Raw genomic sequence first — 10,838 nt, forward strand, 5'->3', positions numbered from 1 at the left:
CCCCTGCAAACTGCACAGCTGGTATTGTTTTTGTGGTGTGTTGAAGCTGCAGATGACTACTCCCACATTATAAGGGTCTCCTTACTCCACAAGATCAGTCTACAGATACAGGGAGAAACAGAGATTGCCTTTTCACTCCTTTTGGCTGGGCTGGTACGACCTGCCTGTAGCTTAGGGGAGAAAGGAAGCGAGTCAAAGCATCAGCTCAAAACTCAAACACAAGCACCTAAGGAGAAATAACTGCAATCACTGCTTTGTTTTTTTCATTTCAGTACAACAACAGTTGTCACTGAACATAGCGATAAAGTTAAATAATTATTCTTAGCCGCATGAGAGGAATTTTTTGGAGCTCCTTTTCCCCTCCGTGTTCCTCCTGTAGGATCCAGTTTATCCTCACAAAAGCTTCAAGTGCTGACCATGAGGTTTTTCCTCATTAAAACACATCAGATTCCACATAAACTTTTACATTTTTGTCTATTTTAATCTCTCTTTTTATGATCCAAAACATTGCTCTCATGTCAGGAAGAATTTGTACAATTCATAGTAATTTCCACATTAGCATTAAAAATAACAACTTGGGCTTCTTCAAGCCACTGCTCTAAAGCAAACACTTCTTTAAGAAAAGATTGCCTACTAGTACATAAGCAATTAGCTGTACTCATTTTTTAAGACGTCTGTCTGTACTATGGATTTTAGAAAAATACTGGAGAAGGCAAGACTTTCTTGGAATTTTTTGATCCAAAGAGGTTTAGAAAAAGATCAAACAGAGACTAATTCATCATAAGAGATACTTGTATTTACACCTGTTCCTAGAGCTACTGAAATCCAGTCTGCTGTTCAACTAATGTTTGACAGTTTTTAGGTCCAATATTTAAAAGAACAGGAGTGTCAGGATTAGAAAATTATTTCTTGTTCTCAGTCTAAGATATCCTGAAGGTGCTTTTTTTTTTTTTTTACGTTGTTCTCAGATCCCAACCCTGCCTGGCAGAATTCACACTGTAACTACTTCAGATACTAGCAAAGTATTTAACATTGTATATACTACTTAACTTCTCTGTGGCTTGTCCTACCACTCTAAAATTAGTATCTCATAATAATTACCAATCTTCCTTCACAGAATTATTAAGAAGGTTAATTAATTAATGTTTCTAGCATGCCTGAGATTCTCAGATAAAAAGGCAGTACATACAAGAAGGGCTCTGAAGAAACTTTGAATTCACTGTCATTATCACAATTAAATCAAGGAGAAATTTTATATTATCCTCAGATTCTCTTTTCTTCAGTTCACTATTTTATTTTTTCCTACAACTTGCCATTTCCTGCAAAGTATCTTAACCGATTCAAAATTCCATCTTACAACTTGCTTTAGAAAAAAATGTAAATTGCATCCACCATACATTAATCAATTGTATCCAGGCAACATGGATGAGGTTAGATCATGTTTTTTCAATCACCCCCGAGCAAAGAGATGGACTCAGCACCTTTCGCCTCTTTCATCCCTGGAAGTAGCCATGTTAGACCAAATAAAGATGCATAGCAGCGTAATTGTTCCTTAACTCCTGACACCAGCCAGGTACCTCACCAGAGCCTGTTCACTGGGAACTGCAACTCACAACAACCCATATTAAACCTACCCTGATCTTCCTGCCACGGTAGTTAGGTACTTTGACATTCAGTCCCTAGTTTCTCCTGTCAATCATTTTGAATTAACAACAGGGTAACAAATTATCTTATTAAATATGGTCAGACAATTTTTAAAAAAAGAAAATAATATGTGGATTAAGGAAAAGGAAAAGAATAAATTCAACTGTACTATGTTGTGTATATCAAATGTATGCCGGTTTCCTTCTGGCAGTTTTCAGTGGACAGTCCTTTTATTTAGTTAAAGTTATTAACTGAATGTTCCTGAGAGACATCCATTCAGTGTCTGTAACAATTATCTAATAAGAAATCTTATAAAGTACAGTAAGATAAATAATTTTCAGTCACACTCAGAATTTAAGATCATGACAGTTGATTCATCAGAGATTACAGGCAGTTATTAAAAACAGATGGTCTTGTTTTACCTTTCTGAATCCCTGGTTATTAGCTAATAAGCTTAAATAGACTAATATTCTAACATTAACTTAAAACCAAGATATTACCTTTAAAAAAAAAAAGTTTCCAGAGGGATAAAATGCAGGTTTGGTCACTGAAATATACACCTTCAACACACAGTTGGGACAACAACATGCATGCATTCAGTATTCATTTGATTTTTATTTACCGCTGAATCTGAGGCAGATTCTGACCTCCGTCCTACCCATAGATAACGGATAGATTTATTTCACTAGAAACCCCATGAATTTATTTCACTAGCCTGAATTTGATTTTAGCTTTATAATTCAGAGTTTGGGCTTTTATTATCCAGGCGTGTTTTACCCATATCAATCTATTTCACTTTCACACAACAGAACTACATTTGCCTTGTATGTAAGTACTTATAAGTTCATATACTGCCTGTTTTAACTTATCAGCTGATGTGGAAATACAGAGCAATTAGATATACCGGCGGCTTCCGACGCTTCCTGAGCAGCACCCTGTGAACCCCATGCCACCACTGCAAGGGCACCATCCAGCCCCGCCCCAACAACTGAGGGAGGAAAAAGACATAAGCCACTGGCAAAACAGAGCTGTCACTGCAGCTGCTTTAGAAAATTCCAGTTTTCTGCCAAATGTTTTCAGCTGAAAACTTTCTGACTTTGCATTTCAGCCAACTGTGAAACTCCCCCACACAAAGCCACTTTCTGAATTGTTCTACTGAGGGAAAAATTAGTAAAAGCATTGTTTCTGGCTTCCACTTTGTGTGGATATTTATACCTCTGGAAGTTAGTGCATACTAATATGCCTGAGGAAATTTTTCCCCTTAGTACTTTTTTTCAGTTTGCCTTACAGAGACCTTAATCTGTTCCTTGCTAACTCATTCCCTTTGAAATAAAGTACTTGGAGATTCCCCCACCACCCCTCTGAGTTGCTGCAGCAGCAGAAAATTGTTGGTTTTAACTCCAGCAGCCAGTGGGGGAAGCTTAAAACATGAAACAAATGGAACTATAAGCAAAAATGAAGGGGTATAAAAAGAATCTTAATAAATGTTTTTATTATCTTTTGGGGGGGTTGAGTCAGGATCTTGGAATGAATGAGGTCAGTAATAATAGTAAAATATTTCATTTTCACTCTATTTAGAGGACCGGAAAATTTTCAATTCTAGTCCTACCAGACCAGAGCTGCTTGATACAAGTTACTACTTTTCTGCACTTAAATACGTGAGATTTCTGAAGAAGCTTTAGAATGGTAGTACAAAAATTATTTAAAGCACTTAAAAGATGTTAGAAATAAAATTATATATGTAATTATATATAATTTATAGATACTTACATTATGCTTATAGTAATGCATGCCTATATGTTATACATATAGGTAAATTGTACATTTATACTAAAATATCGTAGCTATTTGTATCTACTTAAGGGGAAGTTACCATAATCTGATCTATAACCTGTAAGAGTATCTTGGATTCCACCTAGGTGTATAGAAAATAACTAAAGATGGTATCACAGTTATGTAAGTGTCACAGTCACAGTGGAAATGCAGGAACACAAACGTTCACTTCCACAGCACCGATATAGAAGGTTTTAACTTTTAAATTTTTTTTCCCTAGATTTCTGATTTTTGAAATGAGAAAGAAATCCCAGGGATATAGGAGAAATATACTCGAAGTCTCTGGCTGCTGTGGAAGAGAACCGGCAGAGGATCACAAGGATGTCATCGTGCCAGAGTTGCTACTTGACTCCTGCGCTCTGGTCACTTGCTGTAAATGCATTCTGCAGTACAACCCATCACCACCCGAAAGCGGTGGTGTAAGCTGTGACAGTGCAGACGACCACGCTGAGGTTCACAGTGTCAGTTCAGAAGTGGTGGGTAGGAAACAGTATATGCCAGGCCTCCATGCAGTAATTTACACCTCTGAGCATTCAGACGTTCCACGTCTGTTTGTATTTATTCTAACTGCCTGGTTGACATAGTTGACCTACCTGAATAACTCATCTCTCAAGCCAAATGCAATACTGAAGCATAAAGTTTAAAAGAACAAAAGCTCCAGAGATACTCAAGTTAGTAGAGTCTTTAATTATGGGTCGTAAAGAGAACCTCTTTCTCTTAAGCAAGGGGGGCCTTGCTTTGCTGGTAACTGCTGAAACACATTCCTTAAGCCTGGGAGAGCCTTCAGCTGAGCTAAGTGTGCTGTCAATTCCAAGCTGCTTTTCCACTGCCAGAGTGTTCCTATACAGAGCTATGATGAATGCAAACCCAGGTACTCTCACCACAGTTTCTGGTGCCTGGTGATTTGTACCTCCAGTAGCACACATGTGAAATCAAGGCTGTGAGCAACCCACGGGCAGCAGCTACAGGCGTCACACCTCACCTCTCGATGTGGAGTGGCCGGGGAACTAGTTGATACTTTTCTATTCTCAGATGATTCATCTCCTTTTACAGATATTAAATTCTGTGGTGTAATTACTAAAAAGTCTTTCACAATTTTCTTGCTCAGAGATGAGTACTCAAATCATCTGGGATTAGGCTACAATTAATTATGAACAGCCTTCCTTACAAGCACATCCACTTTCATGAACAAACCTAGGTTGTGCAATAGTTTTTGCTCCTCACAGCTGTATCACTTACGGTTGGGCTAATCAGGCTTCACTTAGTGGGCCCCTTCCATCATTGCGCAAATGGGTCACTGCAATGTCTTCGAACGTAGGCTGCCTTCTGCATTATTCCTAGGCAAAAGAAACACTTAAGATGTCAGAGCTCTGCTGTAATGGGGCATGGCATAAGCCCCAGGCTCCGGGTACACTGTTTTTACAAAGGACTATATAATGCCACAGTCTTGAATTGCAGTGTCTAGTATTATCTTCAAACCGTGTTTAAGAAAAATAATAGCTAAAATGCTGCAGAGGGGATTTAAGACACCATCATTCTTTACAAGGTAGGAAACATACAGGTTTATTATATAGATTTATATAGTTTAAAAATGCTTCTGTAAATAGATCATAGGACTGCTCTTTGTGAGAACATACAGTATCTCAGAAGGAGCAATACATAGATATCCACTGAAGCAGAAGCCAAGCGTTGTTTACATAACTCCCCCCCAAAAAAAAACCCAAAGACTCACTTTCACTCAGCGTCATACAGCTGCAGAGATTGTGCTTTTGCAGAAAGCGCAGTGGGGGGGGAGGATTAAAAGCCAGGCAGTTGGGTTTTTTCCCCCTTAATGCTCCTTAATTTTTGTCTCGTCCTGCCCTCTGGTGGGAGCACAGGCTGCGGGTCTGCTGCTTTCACAAAGGCACATTCACACAGCATAACCCCAAATTACACTGCATTTCTTATACAGCTATTTGTGAAAAAGAACGTGTATGCCTTAACACAGGACTTAATGAGATACTAAGGGAAATGCAATATTATTACTATTTAATAAAAGGTTGTGTGTTGATTTACCTAAAAATGAACAAAGCACCTGCCCAATTTTCACAATGTTGCAATAAATAACCTTTCAATTCTAGATAGATATTTAATAGTCACAACTAAATGAGAATGGCTAGTAAAAATACATATATACACATACAATGTTTATTATGCAACAGCGTTTTAGTAAGAGCTCAAGATACAGCATCATCTATAGCATAAGAAAAGTTTGCTTATTTACAGATTACATAAATTCCTTTTTTCATTTCTAGAACGATCAACAAAGATGACCCACAGTAGGTCACAGCTTGGTAGCTGAAAGGGTACTTTAGAGCTAACAGGTAGGAAGGACAAAAGCAGAATCAAGGGCTTTAAAAATGTTAACACTTGTCATCCATTTAACTGCTGCAATTCCGTTCTCACTGAATGATTTCTTCTAAGAGTTACAAAATAAGATACTACCAGCAAAGACAGTTGCTAATTTTAACCTCTTCAGCACATTCACCCATGTTTAGATTATTTTTGACACTTCTGTACTGCAACCTCAATTCCTTCATCTCATTTCAGCTCAGAACACTTCTGTATACTCATGAACTCCCTCCGGCAGCCAGGTCACCCACTGGCATTCCAGCTTTCTCCTGCCCTGAGCCCCGGGTGCTGCAGACTCTAACAGCTCTGATCTTGTCTGCACTAGAGCTGTAGCCCAGGTGGGGAAAATCGCTCAGCCCCACTCAGTTCACTGGAGGTTTGACAGTGAAAACGCCAGCACCGCAGTCTCTGAACACCCCAGAGCCTTTGGGGCAACAGTATTGGCAAGGGCTCGCTGTCCCCACAGTAACAGCAAGACCGGGGTGTGACACTGGCGTACACTCACCTCCCCAGGAACCACCACAGGCCTCTTGGTAAACCAGAACGGTCTCAGCGGCAGCCAGAGCCCTGTCCACCTCACTTGCTTCAGGTGTGTCTGCCTTCATCATCCATCCAAAAAACAGGTGGATTCTTACACCTTTCCTTGGTTTACTGCTGCGGAGAGCAAGAGTTACTTTTTAACATGTATATATATGCCAGCTGATAAAAAAGCTCAGTCCTGCTCTCAGCCCCACAATAGAAATCAGAAGTAACTCTAGAGGCATACGTGAGAACAAAACACTAAAATACCAGAAAATATCAGAAACCAGAGTGGAGGCTTTATGATTTCCAGATGCATCGTGGCCTTGATTCTCAGCTGGTACAGAGCAGCATAATTTCCACTGCCTTCAGCTTAACTGCTTTGCACTCACCAAGAATCCAGCCACATGTGACAGTTTGGGGCAAAGGGAGATTAGACATTTCATCACAGTTACATAACAATTTGCCTAAGCTGTGAATTTGCAGGTTGCCATCAGACTGGTCTATCCTGCCAAAGGCATGTGAAAATGCCCCGGGCTACGCGACACAGAATTACACAATGTCCCTGACTGATCAAAAACACGGTAAATAGGCTGAAGATGAAGATGAAGATGAACTGCCAGCTGCAGACTAAACCCAGGGTGTTTAGAGAACCATTTCTCATGACTGTGTATTACCATAGGACAACTTTCTCTCTACTTACCCATCCAACCCAGACTAATTTGCGCTCAGGCATTTAGGGATTATATGTCTTTATGAACCCCAGGTACTAGGGTACATAGGGCTGTGTTTTCGGGGCCGTTTGATGGCTTATTTTAATAATGCTCTAACCACGCAATTAAAACCTGATGAGATCTCAGTTTGGTTAAGTTCAGTTAAATTGCCAAGGGTACAAGTAGGTGCTATAAAGTCTAATTAAAAAAGAGAGCTCTCACTCTGTTTACATTGAAACACAGAAAGGATTCTGGTTCCTCTCCAGTGACTATAATTGATTTAGTCCCTGATTTATACAAATTTATATTCTAAATAATTCAGATGAGGACCTGATTCTACAATCCCTGTTTGTGTCAAACAGGGTATACCCAGGTGAATAACAACATTGATTTTAATATTCTAACTGCACACAGGAAATAACTAAGTAAATAAATAAGCAGGAAGCTTTGCAAAGTGAGAAAGTATCTTATTTTTTGTGGTACTTTGGATTATAAAACAGTACTTTAAAGTCGTTTGGTCAGGCCATCCAACCCATAAGCAGTTTTCTTGACAGGCTCAGGGAAGAGGCAGATAGCCAAGCCCTGCCTACTCCCAAATGGCCTGCAAGTCGGAGCAATTTTCCCAAAGCAAGATAGAGATAGCACAAGTCTGCCCCACCTCTAGGCCATGGAAAGGACCCCTCAGCAACCAGCCTTGGCATTAAGTTCTGCAGAAGCTGCAGAATGGAAGAAATTCCCACCTAGCAAGCTCCGGGGCTTTCATGACCATTTTGTGTAACACCTCTCCTTTTACCTGCTGTGATGCTCCAAAGTTTTTGCTCCAAAGCCCACACAGATTTGAAGCCAACTGCAGGAGGTGGCAAAGGCTTTGGACATAGTTCCCCAGCTTCACATCTTGGGGTTGCTGACCAGGAGAGCTCACTTCTTTCATCAAACCAAAAGATACAGCTGGAAAAAAAAGGACAATTTTTCAAGACACGTGGTACTTAACAGCTTTTCTGTGCCCCAAACCTTTTTCCAACCAACTGGTCTGTCTAGTATAAGGTATCACCTCTCCCTATCCATCTTGCATACTCACCAAGCACTTAAAGTTATCTGAATAAAAGAAAACCTCTGGCATTAGAAAACACAGTAATTCCCTTAACAGATAGGAGTGGTTGGTACATGTGTCTTGGCTCTGGCCAGTTTTTTGCTGCAGACTGCTCAGGATCCCCCCTCAACTAAGTAATGTGTGGCAAACTCCTTGCAAAACTTGTATCATCTGCTCCCTTTCACTAACATCACACAGAATGGTTTCTATAGCCTCGCAAACTCGTTCCCTCAACCAATAACGGGGGAAGAGGGAAGTGAACCTGAAGTAGGCAGATATTTCAGTGATCTTGTAAGAAGTGTGAGGAAATCTACACAAGAGATTACTTCAATATAATGACGAAACAGCTTCCATACAACCATTAAGTGTATGAGTGTATTCTCTGAAAGACGTGCTGCTTGGCAGTCCCAGTCATCCCACTGTGATTCCATTAGGGGACTTGCTCTTTTTGCCCTGGGTGCAGCCAGCATAAGTTACCTGACCTCCCAGACAAGACTTTAAGCTGCTTAAAGGAAAGCAGCAAAGTACATGTCACAAGTACAAAAAAAATTTTCAGCGCTTCCCAGTATTAAGTACAGCAGAAACCATCAATATTCCTCTGTGCACGCACACAAGAGAGTACCAGCTGTCTGGACAGAAACAGAAAACTAAATTCCAGTTGTGCAAATTTTAAAAATCCATTTGAGCTCACATTCTGTAAGGCTGCTTCAGACCTACCATGTTGTACTGCACAAAATACATTGCAAATATTTGGTTTTGCTATAAAAAGAAACAAACTGTGGCTAATGATGGCACTGCCTTTGGAAAAGGAAACAGAGTAAGAGGGAGGCTGACAGGGCTGCCTGTACTCTGCCCAGTGACTGGAAACTGTAACTAAGGAACATACCTTGCTTCTAGCACAGGGCTCTGATTTGGTTTTTCATTGCTGACTGTGGTCTGCAGCGGGGCCCTGGCTCTCTGCAGCCTGACTGGCAATGCAGTTCACCTTCTGCAAAAGCTCCCTGCAGAGATTTTGTTGCAACGCTTAGTGGGGATGGTCAGGTTTTCCATGTCTTCAGACCCCAGTCAAATGCTTTAAGCATTATAACCAAAAAGTGACTGACCCACTTAGAGAACTAAATATTAATAGTTGTATATTTTCTGTCTCCTAAGCAACTACTCTTCTCTGCTTTCTTGTTTCAGAAGATCTCAAATACAAACACACACATGGAAAGATTAAGGCAAAAATTTATATATTATTTCCCTCAGAAAGATATGTTCTCTCCCCTACCTGAGATGCTTTTTGCCATGGCTTGTAACCAGCAAACACTAGAAAGACATTTGCATCACTTCACTGGAGATATGTGAGGGAAAATGCTGGCTTGCCTTGGGGAGCTCTCATCCCATTCCCATCATGGAGCTCTGCTCCGGCGCCTGAAGCGACGCCTCCTTCCCCCCTCCTTCTTCAACCTTGGGGGTCGCGGGGCTGTTTCTCACACTTTTGTTTCCTCACTCCTCACCACCTTTGTGGCATCTGGCCCTTTCTTAAATATGCTTTCAGAGCCGTACCGCCAGCCTGGCTGAGGGGCCCGGCTGCGCCCTGCAGTGGAACCGGCTGGAACCGGCCGGAACCGGCCATGCCCAGCCCAGCCTCCCCTCACAGCAGCCACCCCCGCGGTGCCAGCGCCTCGCCACAGACACCCAGCACGGAGAAACCCGGTAAGGAGAAAATTCAGGACGTTTTCTGGAATCCAATGAGGTGAAAATCGCACCGCTCCGGGAATGACAGCAGTTTGCTGGTGTTCCTTGACCAAAAGTGCTATTTTGCCTCACTCGCAGAAGGGACTTTGTTTTAGCAGTTGTCTGAAATTTGTGTGATCCCTTACGGTCCGAGCAAGCAGAAATTGAATTCTCCTTAGTGAAATGAGTCATTGCAATCTTCCACTCACACCCATAATCACATCCATGCCTGGCTAACTATTTGAGCTGGTCAAAATTACGATGAAAGAAATATACTATCAGCTAAAAAAGCGCTTGCATGAGACAACTGAACGGATTTTTGAGAAATAGAGCCATTCCCAAGAGGCAGCTGTAGTGTCTGTTAGCAGCTAAAGTTGAATTGAAATTTCCAACATGGTTCTTCTAAAACATAGTTTTTACCCCAAAAGAGACTGCAAACTGTTCGCTTTTTACCTTAATTCAGGATGAAAAATATTCTTTAAAGAAAAAAAAAAAATCACTTGAATGTTTTCCTGGAGGAAAATTCCATTTCCCAACTGCCCTCCTAACTCCTTTGAGCAATCTCTCTTTGCAAAAGCACTTTTACCAAAGCTCTTCCAGTAGGGAATATTTTCTGAAATACATTTGAAAGAGACATTCACCACCCAAAAGACGCAAAGGCGCATCTTCGCTTCTCCCAGCAAATAATGTAACTCTCCCCCTCAGACCAGCCAAACACAAACGCACTTTAGCAGAGCAGCAGACAAGATGGCCGCCGCCCCTGCCCCCTGCTTTTCCAGCACGGCCTGCTGGGAAAACGCTCGCTGCTCGCTTAGAATCATAGAATAGAATCATAGAATCAGTTAGGTTGGAAAAGCCCTTTAAGATCATCAAGCCCAACCGCCCCCCTACCCCTGCCATCCCACCCCCAAACCCTGGCCCTCAGCACC

General features: G+C 41.3%; 1 long non-coding RNA gene across 2 annotated transcripts in view; it reads right to left on the bottom strand.

Annotated features, from left to right (window-relative positions):
• The window catches only part of LOC118453228, a 72,587-nt gene extending 64,545 nt beyond the window's left edge, over window positions 1-8,042 (bottom strand). For both annotated transcript variants that reach the window (XR_004843133.1, XR_004843132.1), the window contains exons 1-3: window positions 7,894-8,042; window positions 6,374-6,522; window positions 4,717-4,814 (exon numbers count right to left, since the gene is read on the bottom strand). This is a non-coding gene — a long non-coding RNA (uncharacterized LOC118453228). The remainder of the gene's footprint in view (window positions 1-4,716; window positions 4,815-6,373; window positions 6,523-7,893) is intronic.
• Between the last annotated feature and the right edge of the window lie 2,796 nt (window positions 8,043-10,838).

Source organism: Egretta garzetta, unplaced genomic scaffold (genome assembly GCF_000687185.1).
Source record: "Egretta garzetta isolate BGI_Z169 unplaced genomic scaffold, ASM68718v1 scaffold149, whole genome shotgun sequence".
Taxonomy (NCBI): Eukaryota; Metazoa; Chordata; class Aves; order Pelecaniformes; family Ardeidae; genus Egretta; species Egretta garzetta.